General features: G+C 40.9%; 1 protein-coding gene across 1 annotated transcript in view; it reads right to left on the reverse strand.

Moving 5' to 3' along the window:
* sema4c (sema domain, immunoglobulin domain (Ig), transmembrane domain (TM) and short cytoplasmic domain, (semaphorin) 4C) overlaps positions 1–12,773 on the reverse strand; it is a 94,676-nt gene extending 81,903 nt beyond the window's left edge. The window contains exon 1 of the mRNA XM_044364788.1: positions 12,197–12,773. The gene's annotated coding sequence lies outside the window, so the exon portion shown is untranslated. The remainder of the gene's footprint in view (positions 1–12,196) is intronic.
* Between the last annotated feature and the right edge of the window lie 9,524 nt (positions 12,774–22,297).

The raw sequence follows: 22,297 nt of genomic DNA on the forward strand, positions 1-22,297 counted from the left end.
ATTTAGTGATTTTCCATTTTTTCGGATAAACTTGTAGATTAAAGGGTAAGTTTGCATTTTTTCAAGTTTATCTTAATACAATATTTACATGTATGTTGAAACTGTTGGTCAGTCTAATCATCCTCCTCTTAGTCCTCAAAAATATATTCTATAATACAACTAAAGCTAATATATGAGGCTTTAGCAGTCTTGAGTAAGCCAAATCAACAGGCTGTGTTTGTTCAGGTAGTCATGTGTAGGTTTATTGCTGGTATTTTGTCCTGGCAAAAAAAAAAAAACTACACGTGACTACTAGGACAGTGTGCTCTGCTTTAACTTAGCAAGAAAACACTGATGGAGGAAAGACAAAGAAAGTTCTGTGCTAATTTCGTGAATTTGCAGGATACGCTCCTGATTTGGCTTGAGCTCAAACTGCTAAAGCCTCAGATTAGCTTCAACTGAACTGGCATGCATTTTTGCGTGAAACTGATTTTCCGATACTATAAATACTTTAAAACACGTCACACTTTTTGAAAAACAAATTGTCACAAAGCTTAAAACATGGCTGTTTCTTTTGGCTCAGGAAAAATATACGTTTTGGTTTTCACAGCACAACAGTGACTCGGTGTAAAAATACTCCATATTAAGTGAAAGTCTTGCATCAAAATGACACTGAAGTAAGAATTAAAGTAAGGGGTCTCATCAGCAAAAGGTTGTGTTAAATAAATAATCATATTTTATAAGCTGAACATGTGTTTTGTATGTAAAATCTTAACCTGCCTAGTAACTACTAATAATAGCTGACTGGTAGTTGGTGGACTAATATCAGTACATCATCTACATGTACCACCACATGAAAGCATGAATGTGTGTGTGAGAGTGTATGCATGTGTGTGTGTGTGTGTGTGTGTGTGTGTGTGTAACACGCTACACATGAAGAGGTTTAATACAAAAATACACAGGGAGCACAGCAGTGGGGACTTAAGGGGAGAAAGACGAATAAGAGTGAGTACCAAGAAATGAAACATGAGAGAGACTGAAAGAGAGAGTGAGAAAAGAAGGTGAAAGCCAGGTTGGAAATTGATGGTGTAATTGTTGACTGCTGGACTCGGCTCTTATCTTGGTTTCTCAGAGCTGTTGTCTGGGCACGCTGGCTTCTTTCTCAAGCTTTTCAATCTCTGTCTCTCTCTGGGAGTGGACCAAACCTTGCAACCTGTACACTTACCGCACCTTTTTTTCCCCCAACAGCCCTTGTATTCTTCCCAATCTGTGTCTTTCTCCTCTTTTATCTCTTCTCTGTCATATCATTGTGGCTGCATCCCATTAAGCATCCCATGTCTTTCTTTCTCTTTTTTTCTCTCTCCAGGCCTTTCTTCGGACAGCCAGGCATCATGCAGAGAGCAGTGGACTGGAAAAGAGCAGCAGGAGAGGGGGGAGTGCAGCCAGCCAGGGTCAAAGGTGAGTCTGCAGCAGGATAGGGGCGGATGAGGGGGCAAACACACACACTGTCTCTGTCGTTCACCCCCATCCCCAGCACAAAAGCCAGACCAACACCTCAACAACAGCACTATTATAGCTGCAGCTGGTGATACAGCTGGGCTCAAAGGAGATTCTAGTACTGGACTTGAGCTGAGGCCAGTAAGGTGCTAACCGGAGCTAGCACTAATAACCCTAGACCTTACTAAGCTAGCAGTGATGTTTCAACAGAAAGTGTAGAGGCAATGTACAAGGCAAAGAACTCCAGGGTTTGGAAGAGCAGATCGAGAGAAAGTGAATCAGTGAAGCTGGATTTATACTTGACGCAAGGGGTTAACAAACGCCCTCGTGTACATGCCTACGGCAAAGGTTTTTGTTAAAAGTTTAGCATTGTATTTCACCTGTTGATAGCACCACAGTTGCACAAGATGAATGTACTGTATGTGATCAGGCTGTGTTGTGGTTTAATGTGCTTACATTACTTCATGATATTGAGCAACATTGGGCTATGCATACTTGAGTGAGTTATATTCAGCTAACATCTATTTTGCCTTTTCTCATTACAGAATCAGAGGTTACTGCAGTGCAGTTGCTGTATTTGCATTCTTGAATTATCTGTGATACAAAGAGGTGATTGCAGCAAGCAAAATATTTGCAGTAGAGACGTCTTTGTTAGATATACTGTATGTTACTGAAAAAGAGAAGACTACTGAGTCCTCAGCTTCCTTGATATTGTCCTCACAATCCACATCCTCCACCAGCATAATAAACTTGTGGGAGAAAACACTACAACACATGTGTAGGCTCCATGGCAACCCCATAACCCCTTAATACACACCTATAAATCCAGCTTAAGGCTCCCAAAATTGTTGCGGTACCCCTGAGCTAAGAACTTAACTTTTTATCATCCATACCACCCGTGAGAAGCTACAGTAGCACTATGTAAAACCTTCACTGCTAGTGCTATGACACGTTATATGAACATGTAACATATACTGTATATCGATAGAGTTTTTTGGCTAATGTGGTCATTTTCAAAAAGAACACTTTGCCTCAAAAATAACCCAAGTACAATGCTCAGTAGAATTTATAGCTAAAACCTTAAAATTCCTACAATGTAATAAAAACTTGAAAACTTTTAGACTAAATTTAATTCAAGGGTCTAATGATGAAAAATAGTGAATTTGTTTTAATTTGGGCAGACCAACCATAAACTATCATTGGGCATTAAAGGGTTAACCCCCAACTGCTCCAGTGTATCTGCTCAGTAGCTCCGGTTCTGGTTGTTCTGTACTGGTTCAAGGCTCTGGTTGTACTGGGCAGCTCTCAGTGTGAAGGAAGGCTGAATGTAGAAGTGTATGTGAGGGAACTGAGCTAGAAGCCATCACTAGAGTGACATTACAGCACTGTTCCCACCTGCTATAAAGATGCTGTCCACATCAGGATGTCATATCCAACTATATGCCACTCTGACATCTCTGTTTCCATTCAGTATTCACTATATGTGGTATTCTTGCTGTCTGCAGGATCTCATTACATATATCCTGAGCAATATCCAAAGCAGACGGGTAGGTGGGGAGGTGGCATCGTCAACAAAAACAAACAGCAGGTTTGCAGGATTTGTAGGCATGATATTGTGCAGCCTGTATTTACTTTTCATTTGAAGCAAAAAAGGGTTGTGTTTAACAAACCTTTCATGAGAGGCAAAAGAAGCAGTGACAGGTTACCTCACTGCAGTAACATTAGCAGCTGCTGTGAACACTGTATCAGTTCCTTCCTCATGATAGATGAAGAAACGGAGCAGTGACTCATGTGCTCAGATCCTGCTGGAGTCATCATACTGGAATCCATGAGGCAAAATCTGATAAGTTAGTCAGGGGGCAAGGCACCTCACTCCTCCTCATCACACTTTAAATCGTTTTCTACAAATCACACTGACTCTTTATTGAGACATTTCCAATTAATGAAAAGAAATACGCTTCAGCTAAGGACATGTTAAGGCAGCATTTCACACATTGTCTTCACACTTGCCAAAAAGGTCCCATGGTACTAGAAAGAAGTACTTGCTCAGTGGTAAGAGACACACTAGTCTATGATTGATTTTTCAATAGCAAAGGGTAGCATTGACTTCCCAGTAAGAAGTGATAGGCTGAGTTTCCATTAGGAACTGTAACGCTAAGTTATCTTGGAATTTCCAATTAGAGGTGCTACACTGGGTAAACATTTATATTTCATTTAGGAGGTGCTAATGACTAACTTTGATTTTTCTACATGCCAAGATAACACTAGACAAACAGCAGGAAATAAGCAAGGGTAGCTCTTACTTTCCTAAAGCTAAGCTACTCCCACACACTAGCTCAGTGAAGCTCTCAGAGAGCGGCCATGTAGGGGCCCTCCTGCCGCTGATAAGCCTGCATGGGCCCCTCTGTAGTGCCTACCCTGGAGAAAGGCCATTAGCCCGGCTGCAGCTCCTTCCTGGATAAGCTGCAGCTTACCAGCCAGCTAGCCGCGGGGCAACTTTTTATTGTCCTTTCAAAACTTTATGTGTGAGTGTGGGGCGATAGCATGGGAGGAGCTGTGTGTGCTGGAAAGGGTCTAGAATACAGGACGTGTGTGTGTATGTTTGTGCTCAAACTGCGCACTCCCGGCACTTCCTGCCCACTAACGGCCAGTCCCACGGTAGGGAGGGTGAGCTCTATCGGACCAGAACAATGCCAAAAAAAGGCTGTCATAAAAACAAACTACCATGCTCTGGTTAGCACGGGGGGAGAGGAGGGTAGGGGCCTACTTTTCTCTGCAACATCCCCCCGCTGCCCACTTCATCCGCCTCATTATTCACACACACAGTAACGCACACAATCTCAGACATCCAGTCTAAGAGACAGTATATAAGACTTTTTACTGTTATCTATTGCTGGTAGCCTCTGCAGGTTTGCATACAAGGAAACGATGCATGAAAACAGCAAGAAGCAAGAGCTGAATATGCATAGGCATATACTCTATACATACACACACACACAAAGCAATTTTGCAACTGACAGTAAACAATAGGAACCTCCGCATTCACACTGGGTCCAAACAGCTTTGACGTGTCACCAAAACCAGAGCAACAAAAAGAGAACAATTTAGCAGTCCTCTGTACACAAAACACAGCGCGGACGACTGAACCAGAAAACATCTGCTGAGTCAGAACAAACAAAACAGCCAGCAGCCGACGAACATGTGCGTCGGGGACCTCAGAACATACTAAATACCACGGTGTACTGAAACACAGTTGGCTCACTGACAAGGTTTTTGGCCGAGCATATTACTATCTCTCCCCAATCCAGTTTCACAATTTCAGCCACAGCCAAGGACGGATGGACCCAGGAAAAAGGATGAAACAGGGAAGATGAGTCCAGCTGCTATCTGAAGAGGAAATTACTGGAAAAGTATCAAATGTAATGACGATTCCTCTCCCTCTGTCAATCTTTGACTCAGAAAGTGGGGAACAGATTGAAAAAACAGACTGTATGGCCAAAGATACTGTACATGGATGGACTCCGCTGTAAATTCTTTCTATTTTAATGATCCAGCAGGAAAAAATGACATTGTACAGTGACAACATATTAAAGGAGTAGTCTTTCTTGTTGAGAGTTAGTTGGGAAGATTGATACCACTCTCATGTCTGTAACTACAGGGCTGCCAAATCTTACACACTGACCGTGAGACTCACACAAATAACACTTTTCACACGCTCTCACACCACATGTCCATTTTCTTTTGCAGTGAAAAACAAATTCATAACGATAACGTCATGGCACGAAAAGAGGACATTGAAAGCGCGCGGACAGACAAGACAAAGCAGCGCAGTGCAGCAGTGAGTTATTCAGACCATCAGGGGGAAAATGAGAAATATACACAAATCTATTATATTGTAATGTATTCCCATGCATGCTGCTCAGAGTAATCTCAGTCGGCGGCTCTTCTGGTAGCAGCAAAGCATCTCTCTCCCTCCTCTCATGCCAGGAGCAGTGACTTCCTGGAGTCTTGTTGTCACCACAAGTTTGCTCGAGGAGACTCCAGGAAGTCAGCTAGCCAGCTTCCTAACTCCATAGCTATTCCTTCAATCATCTATAAGAATGAAAACAGAAAGACATGAACAGGCACCCTCACAGTTACTCACAGTTTCAGGTTCAATGTCAAACCTACTGTGTGTTAGAAATGCTACATTGTCATCACTTTTATGACACTGTCTTTTCTGTACCCTGCTCTGATACATAGACAATGTGTATACTAGGGATGGGCAGATAGCCCAGTATTCGTACTTGTATTCAAATAGAAGTGAAAATAGTGAAAAATCCTGTTTTTTTTATTACACTTTTAATTTTAGGATATTGAAGTGTTAAAATAAGTGTTCATCAATAAGCTATCTAACAAGGAGGGTCCTCATACCAGGTTTCAAACTCCAGTCTCCCAGATCATAGACAGCTGTGCTGACTACTGAGCTAAAGCTCATCTCCATGCTACTACATAGACAGACCTGTAGCTATTTATACACCCATAACACAGAGACAGCACAGCATGTAAAGTGTAGGGAAGAACATCAAAGGCGGTTATTACTTTACACTTTTCATTTATTGCCTATTTTTTTACAACCTAGCTTCGGGGAAAGGAGAAGGGGAACAGGTTGTGGAGAGTCCCCTGAGAGCATTTCACATGTCCGTAGCTCAGCTTTATCTTTATGAAATGTGTATCAAGCAGCAGGTGGATGTGACTCCTCTCCTCGAGAACTGCTAATAGCAGTAACACAGTGGAGCAGAGGAGAGAAACTGATATAGCGATGTAACCGACCTGTTATTTGACATATTTTTTTTCTTCCTGAAAACAAACAATTTTTAGAACAATGTACGAAATAAATATTTGTATTGGTTTCCGTATTCAGATTTGGCTCCACCCCTAGTGTCTACAGAGGGCAGAGCAACACAGAGAGAGTGAGAGAGAGAGGTAGAGACAGATAGAGAGAAAGAGACAAAAACAAAGCAAGGCTGGCGGGCAGCAGATGGCCAGTAGTGGTCAGCTTGTAATGAACAAGCAGGTCAAGGCTCTCCTCCATCTCCATCCTACCACTCATACATAATGCAGAAGACCAGAGCCATCCAGAGCAGCCCCACCAAGCTTTGTCTTAATGCTCTGATCCCTCTTTGAGCTAGTCACATAAAGGCAGATAGGGAGTTTGTTGTGCTGAAGAAAGCACAAAACTTCATGTCATGGCGTGGAACTATGGATTACTCTCCATCTGTTCGTTCATTTGTTTCAGACAACAATAATTAGCTTTGGCCGATGCCTCTCAACACAGCATTCTCACATTTTTAAAATTACATTGATTAGCCTGACAGGGGGGAAAATTACAGGTCAGAATGAAAAGCTTTGATAAACCAAACTTCCACATTGCAAGAGTGAAAAGATTTAGTACATGCAACTAGACTGCTCTACAGATTTGCCTCCAGGAACATCAGTGTGCACCATATTGGATTTTCCACCAGTCTGACTTTCCTGGAAAACACTTTTCCTCCCTCCGGCCTTATTTATTTATTGATTGCCCCAAAGGAGGGCTGCATCATTCATAGAGGATGACAAATAATTATTGCTGCCTTGTGTTCTATATTCTGAGTGTACTGTATTTTTTGGCAATAATATTATTTTTTGACAATACCGCCAATAAGACTTCATTTAATTTAACTGAATTGATTCGAGAGAAAGAGAGAAAGATCCATAATGGCTGCTCTCGGGGCATTCAGGGCACCGGCACTACTATTAGAGCCACCAAAAGGATTAAACTACTTTCCTCTATCCTAGCATAGTTTTCATTCACAATAGGCTGAATATGCACTTGTCTGTTCAATTAAAGTTGAGCTATATAAGTAGTAAGTGCTTACACTTTGGCAATGCAAAAATGACCTCATTATGCTACTCAAATGGAGCCAAAATGAGTGAGAGAGAGAGGAAGAGGAAAGAAATATGTGCGCGTAAGTGGGTGAGAGAGACAGGGGAAGAGAGAGAGAGAGTGCTCAAAGGCAAGGGTGAGTTGCAGAAGAGCAAAAGCTTCTCGTCTCGGAACAACTGCAATCACAGACGCTGCCAAAACCCTCTGGATCCATCCTCACGGCCTGACGGAAACTTCCCAACAGGCGTTAAAGCCGCTGAGAGGGGGCTGGAGGTTGTGCAGTGTGGTGTGTGAGTGTGTGTGTGTGTGCTTCAGCTTGTGCTTGTTTTCTGTATTAATAGTGCCTTCTGCAGCATTATAACATCAATAAATTGTGGCCATCAGATCAGGTTTCTGTGGTGGCCGAGAGCTTAACGCACTGCAGCAAATGAGGAAATTCACTATTTTGACGACACATATGACATATTTAGCAGAAATGTTGCACATAAACATAACACAAGCAAGTTGGGAAACACATTTTGATTAAGCATATGCAACATAAAGAAAAACGCTGCAAATACAGCAACACTGCTGTCTGCCAATTCCATCCAATGCACTGCTTCTGAGCAGGTTTTTAGTATGTAGTGTGTTCACACTGGAAAAGGTGACAGAATTAAGTACACTATGCATATTAAAAAACACTGTCGATGATGCAATGCACAAAGGAAATGGAGGTGCTGTTCACAGCTGCAGTTTTTTTTTAATAAATTGCAGGTGTTGGTAAGACACCTCCAGGAAGATATGGGATAATAAATGAATAAAGTATTAAATCTTTGAAAAAAAACATTTCGCTGTCTCTTTGTGAAGTTTATTTGGATGCCAGTGACGTGATGTTTCTCTGCTGCATCATTTGTGAATCAAATGCATCATTTTCTTTGTACAAAAATCTTGCACATTGATTTTTTTGTATGCTAACTACAAAAAATGTTTCTGTGTTTTTACTTGTGTTTTGCTTGTGTTTTCCATTTCTTTATGTCGAGCACATGCTGTCAAATTCGTGAATGCGTTTCTTAATTTGTCTGTGTTTTGTTGACTTGCAATGCTTTGAGCTATATTGGCCACCCTATATTTCCTCCTGGATTGATATACAGCACAAAGAAATATTGTTTTACAGCACAAACAGGAAGAGGGTGCTGTCTTCCGGCTAAAACATCTTCAAAATAGGAGATAGTGTAAGTGGAGAAAGATCAGTGAAACCAAAACCAGTAAGGCCTTCTGTCAAATGTATCCTCTTCCAGAAAGCCAAAGAGAAATAAAGACACAACACATGAAGGAGGGATGAACAACAAGCAGCAGCATCCTACTTGGTAGGAGGTAACGAGATTCATGTTTTTTGGTCTTAATTATAAGAAACTGTTAGAAAAAACCAACCTTAATTGTAGTAATTACAGAGAGCTGTCAAATACTGTCACAATGGCGCATTAAAGTGTAAAAATCCTTGATGTTTGTGAGTGTTTGTGAGGGTGAATTAGTGATAGACAGTTTCACTGTGTCACTTTTAGTGCACAGCTGTGCATATCACAGCTTCCTTCAGCGTACACATACACACACATGCATTACCTTCTCTCAATTCCTCATGCAGTCCTTCATAATGAACCAATAACAATAATAATGCAGGCACATACAAACTGAAAGCATGAAAACATAAGGTTTATATCACTATGACCCTGCACCCTGCCACAGTCCATTTACCCCGATGTTCTTGTAAACAAGCCTCTTCCCTTCCTTCTTTTCTAAACATCAGTCTGTCCAGCCCAGCCCTGCCTCCCGCTGTTCCCCTCCAGCACACACTCACATGCTCACACACACACACACACACACACACACACACACACACACACACACACACATGCTCAACCCATCTGCCTCTGCTCTCCAGACCTTGCATCTGGCCTACCATGAACCATATCTCTGTTCAACACAAACACACACACTGTGAAGCATCAAAAAAAGAAAGAGTGAGGTGATTCTGTTCATGCAGCATCAGAACACAGGGGGCAAGGCCGGACATGTGAACCCCCTTCAGCTCAGCAGGAAGCACAACACACAGACCAGTTTGAAACAAAGCAAAAACAAAAGCAAATCTGCCTCTAAAAGAGATTTTTTTTAAAAGAAAAGAAAGGCAAATAGAAGAGGAATAAAATGGTTGGGATTAAAAAAGGCTGTTGTTTTGAAAAAGATGCCTCTGTGGGAAGCCGGCACATCAACTGTTGTTCAGCAAATGATATGAAAAAAAAAGGGCCTCTCCCACCATCTAAAACACATTATCGTTAGCGAATTCTGATCCATGCACTCTCACAACACCACATCAAGCATGAACACAGACTGAATGGTCTGTGTGTGTGCTGCTGGAGTTTCTGAGTTACATAATCAGAAATCATCCCGTTATCACAGGAGTTTACTGTGCATTCAGCTGCTAGCCATGTGGGCTACCGTATCTGTTGCATTGACGTGATGCATGTGACACTGAGATGACAATTAAACACACACACACACACACACAAACACATGCACTCACACACAGAGCAGACCACACAGGAGGCATCTGGTGCAGTGACGATGTAGCGGCTATGATGCAATGTTGGCCCTTTGGTGTCAAAACACACGGTTTCTGTCAGATAGTGAAGTGTCCAGCAGCCAGGCCATGTGCATGCAGCACATATAAATACACACATGCTGTATAACAGATCAAAGTTTAGAAAAGTCAAACCTTGGACTCCAAAACTATGACATAATATTAAAAAGCTGCTTAGTGAACCATGTGATCAGTCTGTGTGCATATAGAAGCATACCTGTTTACATGTGTGTATGATGCATGTGGTCCTTTGTCTGTGTGACTCTGTGCTGTTAAATTGTGCGTGCGTGTGTGAGAGGAGCATGAGGAGTGTGTGAGGGAAGATGGGAAGGAGGCTGGCTGTCAGGATGTGAAGTCCATTGTCTGTCCGACAATGAAGAGATCGCGTCGGCAGGAGCCCTGTGGCTCTCTCAATGGAGGCATTAACATCTGGGGCCAGAGGGCTGCGGTGTGTGTGTGTCTTTGTTGCAACTGCCCTGGATAAAACTGGATTTTAAAGGTTTTTCCCCCAAACTGGGAATAATGCAGATGTTGGATGAATTCTTCAACAACCAAATTGATTTTCCTCTTTAAAAAAAAAAAGGACATATCTCCTTGTAACCTGCTTCAGTCAAACATAATCTACTCGGTGTATTCCTCTCAAGGATTATGTCTATTTTTAAAGGTCTGTGAACTTGATTTCGCAAAATAAAAGGTGAGTAAAGTGAATTCCGGTAGGATTATCCTCTGCTACATCCCCTTTACACCGCAAATGTCAACTTGCGGCTCAATGCTAATGCTGAATTCAATCATTATATTACTTTCATTAATCTTAGCAAATGACACGCTGACATATACAAAGACATATGCCGACCTACGCACCCACCAGCCTTATGAAAAAGAAATCCTATGATAAACTATATGAAGAAATTACACAAATATCACAGCAGTAAGTGGATCCTCGAGCACAATCAAATTCAAATAAAGTCATGCTCCCTGCCCCCATATGGTAATAACATGACTTTACAAACTTCTCCCACAACACTTTTCAGGGCCTTGTCAGTTCATACTCCCCCTGTACTGTCTGTCAGTTAACTGGCAGTGGCACCATTCAGCTTGTAAAAGAAAAAAAAAAGAAAAGGAAAAACAGGCAAATCCCCCCCCTCTCCTCCTCCTAAACCACCACCTTTTTACACAACCCTTGCTCACTGTCCAGTGTGCCCACCTCCTCCTCAGTAATTACAATAATCACTCAACTGGAGCTAATACTTACTTCATTAAGGCAAAAAAAAAAAAAAAAAAAAAAAAGAGAATCAGAAGTGGAAAGGGGGAAAGCACTCCAATGTAATATCTCAAGTCAGTGGATTATTGTCACCATGAGAGCTTAATTTTTGACTTTCAGCTGAGCATGCAGGAAATGGAAGCAGCTCTTCAAGAGACTCATTGCTTTTATGGCATTGGACTTGGATGGGTGCTGTCATATATGACACCTATAACTGATGTATGAAAAGAAGCTTTTAGAAATCATATGTTTTCAGTAGGATGCTGTGGAAATGACTCTAAAATCATACATCTATACTTTGAAATTTGAACTAGCATGTCTATAATTTACAAACTCAGTTCAGGCAGACAAAAATAGTCACAAAGTCAGGGATATTATATTGATTCCATATGAGATACGAAACACTACCAAGCAACGAAAGGTCCCTAAAAGTTCACCGTAGAGCACCGCAGACACTCCAGACTTAGAAATATTACAGCCAAATATCATAATATGAAGTGATTTTTGCTTAGAAGTATTTCAGGGAAATAACTGGCATTTTACAGCATGAGCAGGATATTATAAGTATGATACAGTACAGATTAGACAGTATAGTTGCGTTGCTGGACTGATTTTGGAGCAGATATACGGACTACGGTGAAACCCCGGAGTTGATCCCCTTCCAACTGCTCCTGACCGCAGTGCGCTGTGTTTACACTGCGCGAAATGGAGATAAAGTTGCACCGCATCGAGCCCCAAACGGACAACAACACATAAATGATCTGTTTAAACAGCGCATCGTATCTCAAAGCGTCCAGTTCCCAAGAAAAAAATGGGCTTCATGGCAACAGTTGGAGATCCGGAGACTCGGGATTTACCACTGCTTCCTCCGTCTACTTTTTATCCAGCCACCCCACAGCCCTGCAACCTCCATGACGATAAATAACGGCTACAAACTTACCTTATTATTACGCTGATGGTGGTGATGATTACAGGCAACGCATCCTGCGCTTTCCTCTCCGTCTTTCTCTGACGACAGATCCAGTATCCTTTCCAACCCTTCTCTTCTTCTCCGTTATCTGATTTGTTTTTGAATTTGAGTTATAAATTATTCCACATCCTCACACAATTTCAGACGAATTCGCCCCGGGTTTCTCTCTTCTCCTCTCTTGTTTCTTCTATTATTTAAAATGTTTGGACCATAAGGAAAATCAAGCCATATGATCCTGTCATTCAGTTTCTACACAGAGGAACTGGCTCTCAGCGCAACTCCCTCCCAAGGCTTTGTAACACGAAACCAGAGGAGGAGGAGAAACGAGGGGGAAAAAAAGGAAAGAAAGAAAAGAAAGCGTAAATTTAATCCACTATATCTGGGACGAGCTAGCTAGATCTACCCGCCTCTCTCTGCGCTGAAGTTCCAGCAGTCCGGACCAAACAGACATATCGGAGTGGTCGTGGCGCTGCGTCTCTGTGCCAGTCTCCACTGGAAATGATGTGTGTGCGAGTGTGTGTGTGGTGCGTGGCGCTGCAGCGTGTGTGCGCCCCCAGCCTACTCCTGCAGTACGCATCACAGCAGGGACCTAGGAGGATTTCAAAAAAGGCACACAAACAGGTCTCCGCCCATTACCCTCTCTGTACAAGGGCCCCGACGCAGACGAGGGGCCCCCAGGAACCATTACCCTGCTTGATTAGGACCATTTCATTGTGTGTAAAGTGAAGGTCTGTTTTGGCAAAGTGCTTCCCAATCTGGGGTCTGACCTGAGACACTCAGAGGTCCTTTTTAACTGGGTCCCCACAGCCAAATGAGCATTTGGTTGTGGAGAAGGGTGGCCTGGCTGGTTAAAGAGACCATTGTTAGGCCGGAGGGCCTGGTTCACCTCCACTTCCTGCCCTGCGGAAGTGTCAGTGAGCAAGGCACTGTTTCCAAACCTGCGTTGTAGCTGAGCCTGTCTTTTGATTTCCTCCCTATACACACCATTATCATTAGTTTTAGCCAAGTGTTATTGAAGACAACACGATGAAGAGATCAATATTATGATTTTATAAATGAATGGTCCATGGACTAAAGCATCTCCTCAACATAACAGCAGCCTTATTTAATCATAACCTTTACCCCAACTTTTTTTAAGTCAAGAAATACAATTTTACCAGATTTGGTCAAATCAGCCCCAGTTTGTTCCTCTCATGAAGCACCATTACATTCAATTTGCAGAGCTCAGCATCTCATTTTCCCTAAAATAAATACCTGGCAAGCTTTGAAAAACCCAGAAGGTCATTTATTAATACTGACGGCTGTTATGAAGGTATTTCCAGAATCCTCGAAGACTCATATAATCATCCAGATGAAACAAATAGTCAGTTCACTGCAAGATAAAAAATGATTGCAATTGTATTTCCTAGTATCTCCTTGAAGGTAGCTGGAAATTACACGTCCTTGCTCCTTTTGAAAACGCAAGCAAATTATTAACACATTATGAATGAAAATATGAAATATCAAGAAAAATATAAACATACAAATATATACACAGATAGAACTGATATTAAAATGTTTAATTTTGGTTCACATTGTACAAATTGAGTAAGGAGATATGTTTTAGACTGATTCTAATTACACTGAGTAAACAGCAGCATTGTTAGACTTTTTGCAGTGTATGTTTATTGATTGTGCTCAGAATAGGAATCGTTGCTGATTTGCTGCTATTATTCTGCATGTACCATCTCTAAGAGGCTAAATATATGATACAGGACTAATAATCCTGGTCAGAGATCACCGAAACACACACTGTAACAAATTTCTTTCTTTTTTTTTTTTTAGTATTACCATAATTTACTTTGACTGTTAATTGCTGTAAAAATTATAACAGTATTCTGCTGTAGAATGTGATGAACAATTTCTTACTGTAAATGTTACAGTAAACAAATGGAAAGTTGTATTCTTATTCATATTGATAAAAACAATTATATATTGCAGACATATATTGTAAATAACAATGTGTCTTCAATCTTAATGGTCCAGTGATGTGATCAGCTCAGTTTTACATTTAAAAACACATAACCCTTAACATCTAGCACAAAAAGGGATGAGACGAATGATAGCTTTATGGAACTAAATATTTATTCAAAGGCTTTCAAATATGTCAAGTACATTCAAATATGTTTGAAAAAATAATTCTTAAGGTTCATGCCCTTTCAAAGAGGGAAAATCTGTTTATTATAATATCCTGAGCTGCCAGCAAAACTTAGTCATGAGTCTAAACAGCAACTGCTTTGCAAACTATTGTTTAAAAATATAAAAGCACAAATAAACAGATTGAAAGATAACACAATTTGTAATGCCTTCAAATGTCTTCAAATGTTATAATTGGCAGAATGTTGGCTTCCAGGCTTCAAGGCTCACAGCTCACTGAGTGAGAAAGAAACAAGAGTGAAAATCAAGCAAAGAGTGAGAAAAAGAGAAATGAAATAGTTGAATGAGAGAGAGAAACATTTTACACAAGAAGGACACCACACACACCACACCACAACTTCCCTTCATGACGTCACGTCAAGTTCCTCAGAAGAGTGATGACGAGGATTCACTGTGAGCTTGTTTGTCCTCTTAGGAATTACTTTTCCTGCTGGGCTTCGTTCTCCCTTCAGGGTTAATCACTATGAAGTGAAAACAACATGTAACAAATCACCTATTATGTCCCAGGTTTTACTACAGCTTGGGAACAAACTACAGTATATTTGCAGCAACCTACAGCTTAGAAACACACTTGGGTTGAGCTAAATTAACCAATATAATCACTCTGTCTTTTGGGGCTCAGCAGCAAACACATCTTAATCAACTTGGCTACATATTTGAGTAAACTTCAATTGTTATGTGCTTTAGAGAGAAGGCTATTATTAATTATGAAATGCAAGTGGTATAAAAAAGGTGTAGGTATAGACCAGGCCAGATTACTGTTAGCATTCACTGATGTGCAGTTCAAGAGAAAACAGCCATCCAAAAATAATCTTTAAACTAGACTTGCAGTGAGCAGAGCAGTGAGAATAATGTTTAAACACTGGTAATTCAAACTTCCAACTGAAGAACACTACCTGAAAATGCTCTCTTGTGCCTGTCAGGTGCTTGCTAGGAATATACCAATTTAACGTTAGCAAAAATTAAACGGATGCACTAATTGGATAACCAGATGCACAAATGTAATTCTGTTTTCTCATTATGATGTTACTGACCTTTTGGTTTGATTCCACAAAGGAGGATGAATGATGATTGTATGATGTTGATGGTTGCATGTGGTTTCTGTTCTTCAATTACCGCAGTAGAGAAAATGAATATACTGTATTTTACTTTCAAATCTTACAGTAGCCCACTGTTCTTGGTCTTGGCTCCAAAAAGCACCAAAAATTACAGTATTTTACCATATTTAGAAAGAACAGTACCTTACTGTTAGAATTTGGCTGTATTTTACAGAAATTTTACATAGCATATATAGCATATTTTACATAAGACATGGGATTATGGCCCACAGAGTAAGTGTGCAGATTAGATGGCAAATATTAGAATGTTAATCTGCATGGATTGGCACAGAAAATGTTTTTGTCTCAGTGTAGGTACTGATGTAGCTACAAACACCACAGGGCCTTTTAACCCCAGCACAAATCAGCAAACTCAGACTTACATAGCGTTATTTCCCAAAGGCTGTATATCTGCTGTAATTTCTATCTCTGCAGGAATACATTCAGCACTGTGACTACTGTTTATTGCTGTGTGTCTAACATCTCTCGGCTGATCCTAAATTGCCAGCACCGGCTGAATTTACATGCTGTCTAATGGAAATGCTGTGAAGATAGTTGCCCAAATCCTCATGCAGACAGATTACCAAATAAACAAGGCTGAATTATAATGCTCATAATCTCGAACATACATCAGGTTGTAGACACTCTGGCACAGATTTGTTTGGTTTGAGAGTTAATGAGTTTGGATTTAGGACACTAATTTGGAGTCGGACTCTCAATCCGCAGTGTGTTAAAAACAGCTCGGTGATGAAAAGGAGGAGTAGCACGGCCTCGGGCCACATCAAGAGACACTTTTGGAAGAAATGTGGGTTTCATGCTAGAAAGTTGCACTCAGTATGGTGAATATGGTCTTCTAGGAATTCAAATAAAAAGAAAGCATTTTTTAAACAAGCAATCCTAAGTAGAGCTTGACCTTTGATCTATATTTTCAGTGTATATCCCAGTGAATAACTCTTCAGAATGAAAAAGATTAAAATTAATTTGGAGGGATTATTTGCACTCAAGGTTGGATAAAATAGACTTCAGATGTATTATGTGAGGAAGCAGTCATGTGTGAAGTTCCATGCCTGACCTCAAGTTCAATTTGTTATTGATGTACTGTGCTGCCTATTCAGCAGCCGGCATGGAAGAAATATGAGTTTCAGTATGCTGAACAACTTTATATGGTGTTTTTACTTGTTCTTTTGAAAGTTGACTCAATTTCCTATATGCTGAGCCAGTTTCACAGCCCCGAGGCCTGTAAAAGCCATTCGGATCCTACTTTAGAAATCCATGGTGCTGATCTGACAATAGTGCAGTCTCTCTGCTATGCTTGAAATGTTTAAATTTGTCCAAGAAGCAACCCCAGCTTCTGTTTCTTAATGATATATGACCACTTCATTCATTCTTTGGCTTTTAGCTAGATGGTCAAAAATATCTGTTTGAACTATCATAAAAGTGCATTCAGAGTCAGGTTGTCTCTCTCTCTTCATTTTTAATCTTAAAAGATGTATCACGTTTCATGCCAAACTGCTCTGGAGTTTAATTGACACTTCCACTCCAGTGGGTGCTTTTTTATTTCCTTTTTAAATTTTTTCTTGTTCGAACACCTGCAGTGGGCGTGAAGGAGCACTCAATTTGTCAGCGTTTCTGTTTATCAGCCAATGTACAGCCGTCAACAGACTGAAAGCAAAAACTTTCTCGCATACAGCAATGCCAGTGCTTTGAGCACGAGGCCTTGAGAGTGTGAAAGCATAAATTATAGGCTAATGCCTGACAGAGCGGCAAAGAAAGATAGCGTCTGATAGCGAGTCAGCAGCTTGGCGCTCTCGCTTACTCTGTTTTTCAGAGCATCTGATAAACAATAACAAGGATATGCAAGTAATTACAGCATTGCAGCAGCATGTTCTTTTTTTTTGCAGAAATTAATTTGAGAGGATAAAAAAGATGCAGATTTGCATTTTCTTTTAGGAGAGCTTCAATAGATCATCGGATGATTATAAAGTCTTTAAATAAATCACAGGTTTCCTCTGTAGGGGCATTAGACTGCAGTGAGTTAACCCTCCATATAGATGAATGACCATCTATTGACTACCTCTCCGACAGACCACAGTATGTTGAACTGCACGGTTGTGTCTGGCTCCGCAGGGGACTGTCCTTGCTTGATTCCTTTTCATCTTTCACACATCAGCCTACAATGCAGGAAACTGCCATTTGTGCCATGAGTGGCTCAATCAGCTCAGTGCAAACAGAACCAAGCAGCTAGTGGAACAGTGAACATCCAGGGAATGGACACAGCCTGTTGTTCAATCTCATAAATACCGCAACAGAAAACTGGACTGGACTGACTAAGAAGACTGAAGTAAGACCAGCACTCTGGACTCCATGGAAGAGGTGGGTCAGAGGAGGATAATGGCCAAACTCCTGGTCATCATGGACAGCACCTTCAACCTCTTACAAGAAACCTTGAATTATCAGAGCAGCTCCTCCTGCCATGTGTGAAGAAGTGCCACCACAGGTCTTTCGTCGCTGCTGTAAGATTATTCAATCACCAATGTTTTCAGTGGACTAAAACAACTTCTGGACTATATGTCAATCACACTGTCAACTGAGACCTTTTGCACTGCTGTCTTACATCATAAGACACTTTACACTTTTTTTTTTTCTGCTAGCATGGCTATCTGCAGAAGACACTTTACCGGCCACTTCATTATTTCCTCACGTCATACGTGACTTTACTTTGTGACTATTTTTTCACAATACACTACTGATTGTAACTTAAAGTTACAATTTATGTCACTGTATATAATTGTTAGCTTAGTTTTAGTTCATTTTATTTGTGTTTTTTTCTTGCTTCCGTAGCTGCCTTTCTCTCAAAGGAAAAATATAAAGACATGAAACACTGACAGCATACAAGCAGACATCAACCTCGTGCAGATTGCGGCTTAATCCACACTGTTAGCTTTCAGGATGGTTTGTATGAGGCTGGCTCAGGAAAGGCAGCTCTTCATATAGTAAACGTAGGAGGGATTAACTCTAGTGATTCACAATTCAGGTCAATCTTCCCTGGCAACAACAGAGAAAGAGATTTCACTGGTATTGATGGGAACTAAACCCTAAAGAGAGGCTGCTAAAGGCAGGACAGAAAAAATCCCTCCTTTCATGCATCCTCAACTGGTGTACTCAAAATGCATAATCATTGTTTTGCTCCACTTCTAGACCTGTCCCAGAACTGGTGGTACCGATGTTGAATGAATGGTGAGCAACAACAGGAAAATTACTTAGCACATGTCTGGCAAATGTAGAAAGCAGGCCAGCCGGCGAGAAAGTGGGGTAAAGTCTCATTACGAGGCAGAGCACAGGTCACCTCCCATGAGCCTCTGCTCTCTTTGCATCGCTCTTCTCGGCTTCTCGGCACAATGAGAATTTGGGTTTACTTTGGCTGAGATCTATACTGGGAGACGGTTAGAGTTGGGAAACAGTTATTCTGAGCAATTACCTAATTTACCTCATGTTACCTTTCATTGTCAGTTGGAGCTTTTAATAGCTCCAAGACATTCACAGCTTTTTCAACATCACAGGCGGGTGTTAAAATGTGTTAAAGTGCCGTAGTCTGTGTTATCTTGTTGTCATCCTATAGAAGCAAGACAGTTTCTTTTTTTTAGATCCTGTTAAGTCTTCATTAAATACTTACAGTTTCACTAATAGATATGTATTATATTCTCTTGTTGGTGATAAGTATTTATCACCTTGATCATTGCAAAAAAGACAATATTGCTCAACTGGAAATACAGACACAAAATAACAATGTCACTCGACTTGTTGGCAGAAATCTGTCAATGGAACAAATCACCGCATCTAACAAACATGAAACAGCTAAATTTCATGACACCTGGCCCCCCTTTCTGAATCTGCCAGTGAACTAAGACCACAACACCCCCTCCCCCCCTTTTTTTCTCTTTTCTTTTCTCCATATGTACATAGCAATGCATATTCATGCTGTACATCAGTACCTGTTTAGATTAATTGTAAAGCTATGAAGTCTGTCATTTCATCCTGACTAACACTATGTAGTAGCGGGCGGGGTGGGGGGATGGGAGTTTGGATTTGGTTTGTTTGAATTTTTTTTTTTATATACACTTTGTCTTTGTTCTGGAGTAGCAATACCTTGTCTGTAAATGCACAAATTGAATTAAAAAAATTCTCTACTTGACAGACATCAGTCCAATTAAAGTAGACAGAACTGACCTTATAACAAAATTAGGATAGTAGAGCATTGACTAGATTGTAAAGGAGACTGAAATGGAAAGTAATGAATGGTTTCAACACCCAGTAGTGGCAGTTTGATTCTAAACGGCGGAGAACCAAAGTTGTCATAATCAATCTAAAGGTCTTTTCGCAACGTTAGCTTTTTGACAGAAAACCGCTTTCAGCCGCTGCTGATCTGTCACATTTCATCTCATTGCAATTTCATGGGTAAACATTTGTGGAACGAAGTGGAGAAATCTCCTGTCTTCATCTGAAATGAATGGCCCAAATGTTTCATTGCCTCTGCAATCGCCTGGTGGTTAATATCTATTGAGATGAGTGTATTAAAGCATGTCCCATATGATGAGTAGCTCCCTCCTTCCCCCGACGGAAAAAGGAAATTACAGTTCAACAGAACATCATTTCATTCAACTTGTATATTCATTAAAGCGAGATAGGAAGCGACAAGTGACTTTTTTTTCAGAGCGTTTTTAGGATGGCAAAAAAATGAGTCGTTATTCGTTATCGCTTCATAAACATGCTTCATCTTTTTTGGTCTGACCTGCAGTTGAAATAGTGGTGTTTAATTAGAAACAAAAGAACGGGGCCTGCTTTCATCAAAGCAAGGTAGTTCAGTTTAGGAGTGCTTTCTCCTACACTAGAAAGGAGCTTAATTTTCTTAAAAGTTGGGGGGGTAGATCAGCTTGATGACAGAGATAAACCACTGGTTCAGCCCTAAGTTTCTTTCACTTAATTTCACAAAGTCACCAAGCCATAAATCAGTGTTGGATCTCTGCTTAATTTGGATATCTTCATAGATTGCCTCACTGCTCTTCTTTCTCTCTTGATGGGATAACAGCAGGCTAATTTACTGCCTTATGTAAAGAGGAATAGTTTCAGAGGGTTATTAATTTCCACTGGAAACTGGAAAAGTGGGATTTCTCCAGTCCCCAAATGAGAGTGTGCTGCTTGTCAGTGCACAGGGAAAAAGTGCTGAGGGAGGCAGGGTTGGGGCCCCTGGGACCCCTGTATCTCTCCTCTCGTTTCCATCTTCTACGCCCCTGGCCCCTTGGTGGCATATTATAATAAACAGCAGCGAGCCCCCTCACTTCCAACCAGCTCCATCACTTTCCTTGCTGTAAAGTCTGCCTGATGAATCTTCTTCAGCAGCTACGCATATGCAAACACACTGCCAAACACGAGTGAAATTATACATGGGCAGCTTAACTCCTACACTGTTCTGTTCTTTTGCAGGAAGATACATGGGGATGGGCTCTGGTTGTGCCTGCATTTTGATACTCATTTGAGATGCCAAAAGTTCGGCCAGCGTCTGAACAAAAACAATCCTTGGTTTAACAAAATAGAGCCATTTTTAAAAAGGCCACTTTCTGCCTGAGGCTTGTTAGTGGTTGGCTATGAATGCACATCATTCGCATCCACTTGTTTGCTCGGAGAATACTGCTGCGAATGTTGAATACAGCAAGCTCTTCCAACTCCAGCACTGAGAATGAACTGTGATTGTGCATTTTTTATCCATGGCTTCATTCCACATTGAATTCATGATCAGATTTAACAACACTAAGAGTCTACAGCCATGCCAGCAGCTCTGTGAGGCTGTATTTAGGCACAACGTGCGTATGTTTATCAGGTGTAATATTTACCATGTTCACCATCTTGGTTAAGTGTGTGTTAGCATGCTAAGATTGGCTAATTAGCGCTAAATACAGCTAAGGCTGATGGTAATGTTATTTGGTCAAAAACCGAAGTGTCAGACAAATCAAAATTTTGACCTGATGATGGCGCTAGATATCATCAAGTCATGACAATTCTTCCTGAGGGGAGCATGAATAAACCAAATGTCCTGCCAATCCATCCAACAGTTATCTAGATAATTCGAGAAACACAAAACCACAAGTGTGAACATTATGGTGGTGCTAGAGAAAATGTCAGAGGATCGCCAAAGTTCTTAGGATGCTTGACCTGTACAATATCTTCAATCCATAAGTAGATGGAGTGATATCTCCCTGGATACGTGAAAATATCAACCTGCCGGTGACACTAGATGAAAAGTCAGGGGATCACTAAAGTCACTAGGGATGACATTCATGTTCCTTTAGGGAATGAATGAATTAATGTTTTAATGGCAATCCATCCAATTGTTATTGAAAATTTCAGTCTGGAACAAAGCTGGTGGACCTACCGACCAACAGCCCAACATTGCCACCCCTAGAGCCTTGCTACTAATTTTGTGCTTTGTGTTAGCAGATGGATTTAATAAAATGCGACATGTACACAACATGCAGATGGCACTGAGTTATATTCTTGATCATCAAGGATAATGGCTTGGTAAAGGCATCCATGTGCGAGCAACAGGGCACAGAGGATTACAGTCCTGCCACATTGCTCAAAACGAGCTTGTTTTTGTGTGTTTTTTTCCACCGGTGTCATCTAATGCAATCATCCTTCAATCAGTGTTCAACGGTGAAAATCTAATCACACTGGTTTGAGGTTTCAGAAAGCCATCTGCTTTAATCCAATTCTTGACAAATAT

This window comes from Thunnus albacares, chromosome 2 (assembly GCF_914725855.1).
Source record: "Thunnus albacares chromosome 2, fThuAlb1.1, whole genome shotgun sequence".
Lineage (NCBI taxonomy): Eukaryota > Metazoa > Chordata > Actinopteri > Scombriformes > Scombridae > Thunnus > Thunnus albacares.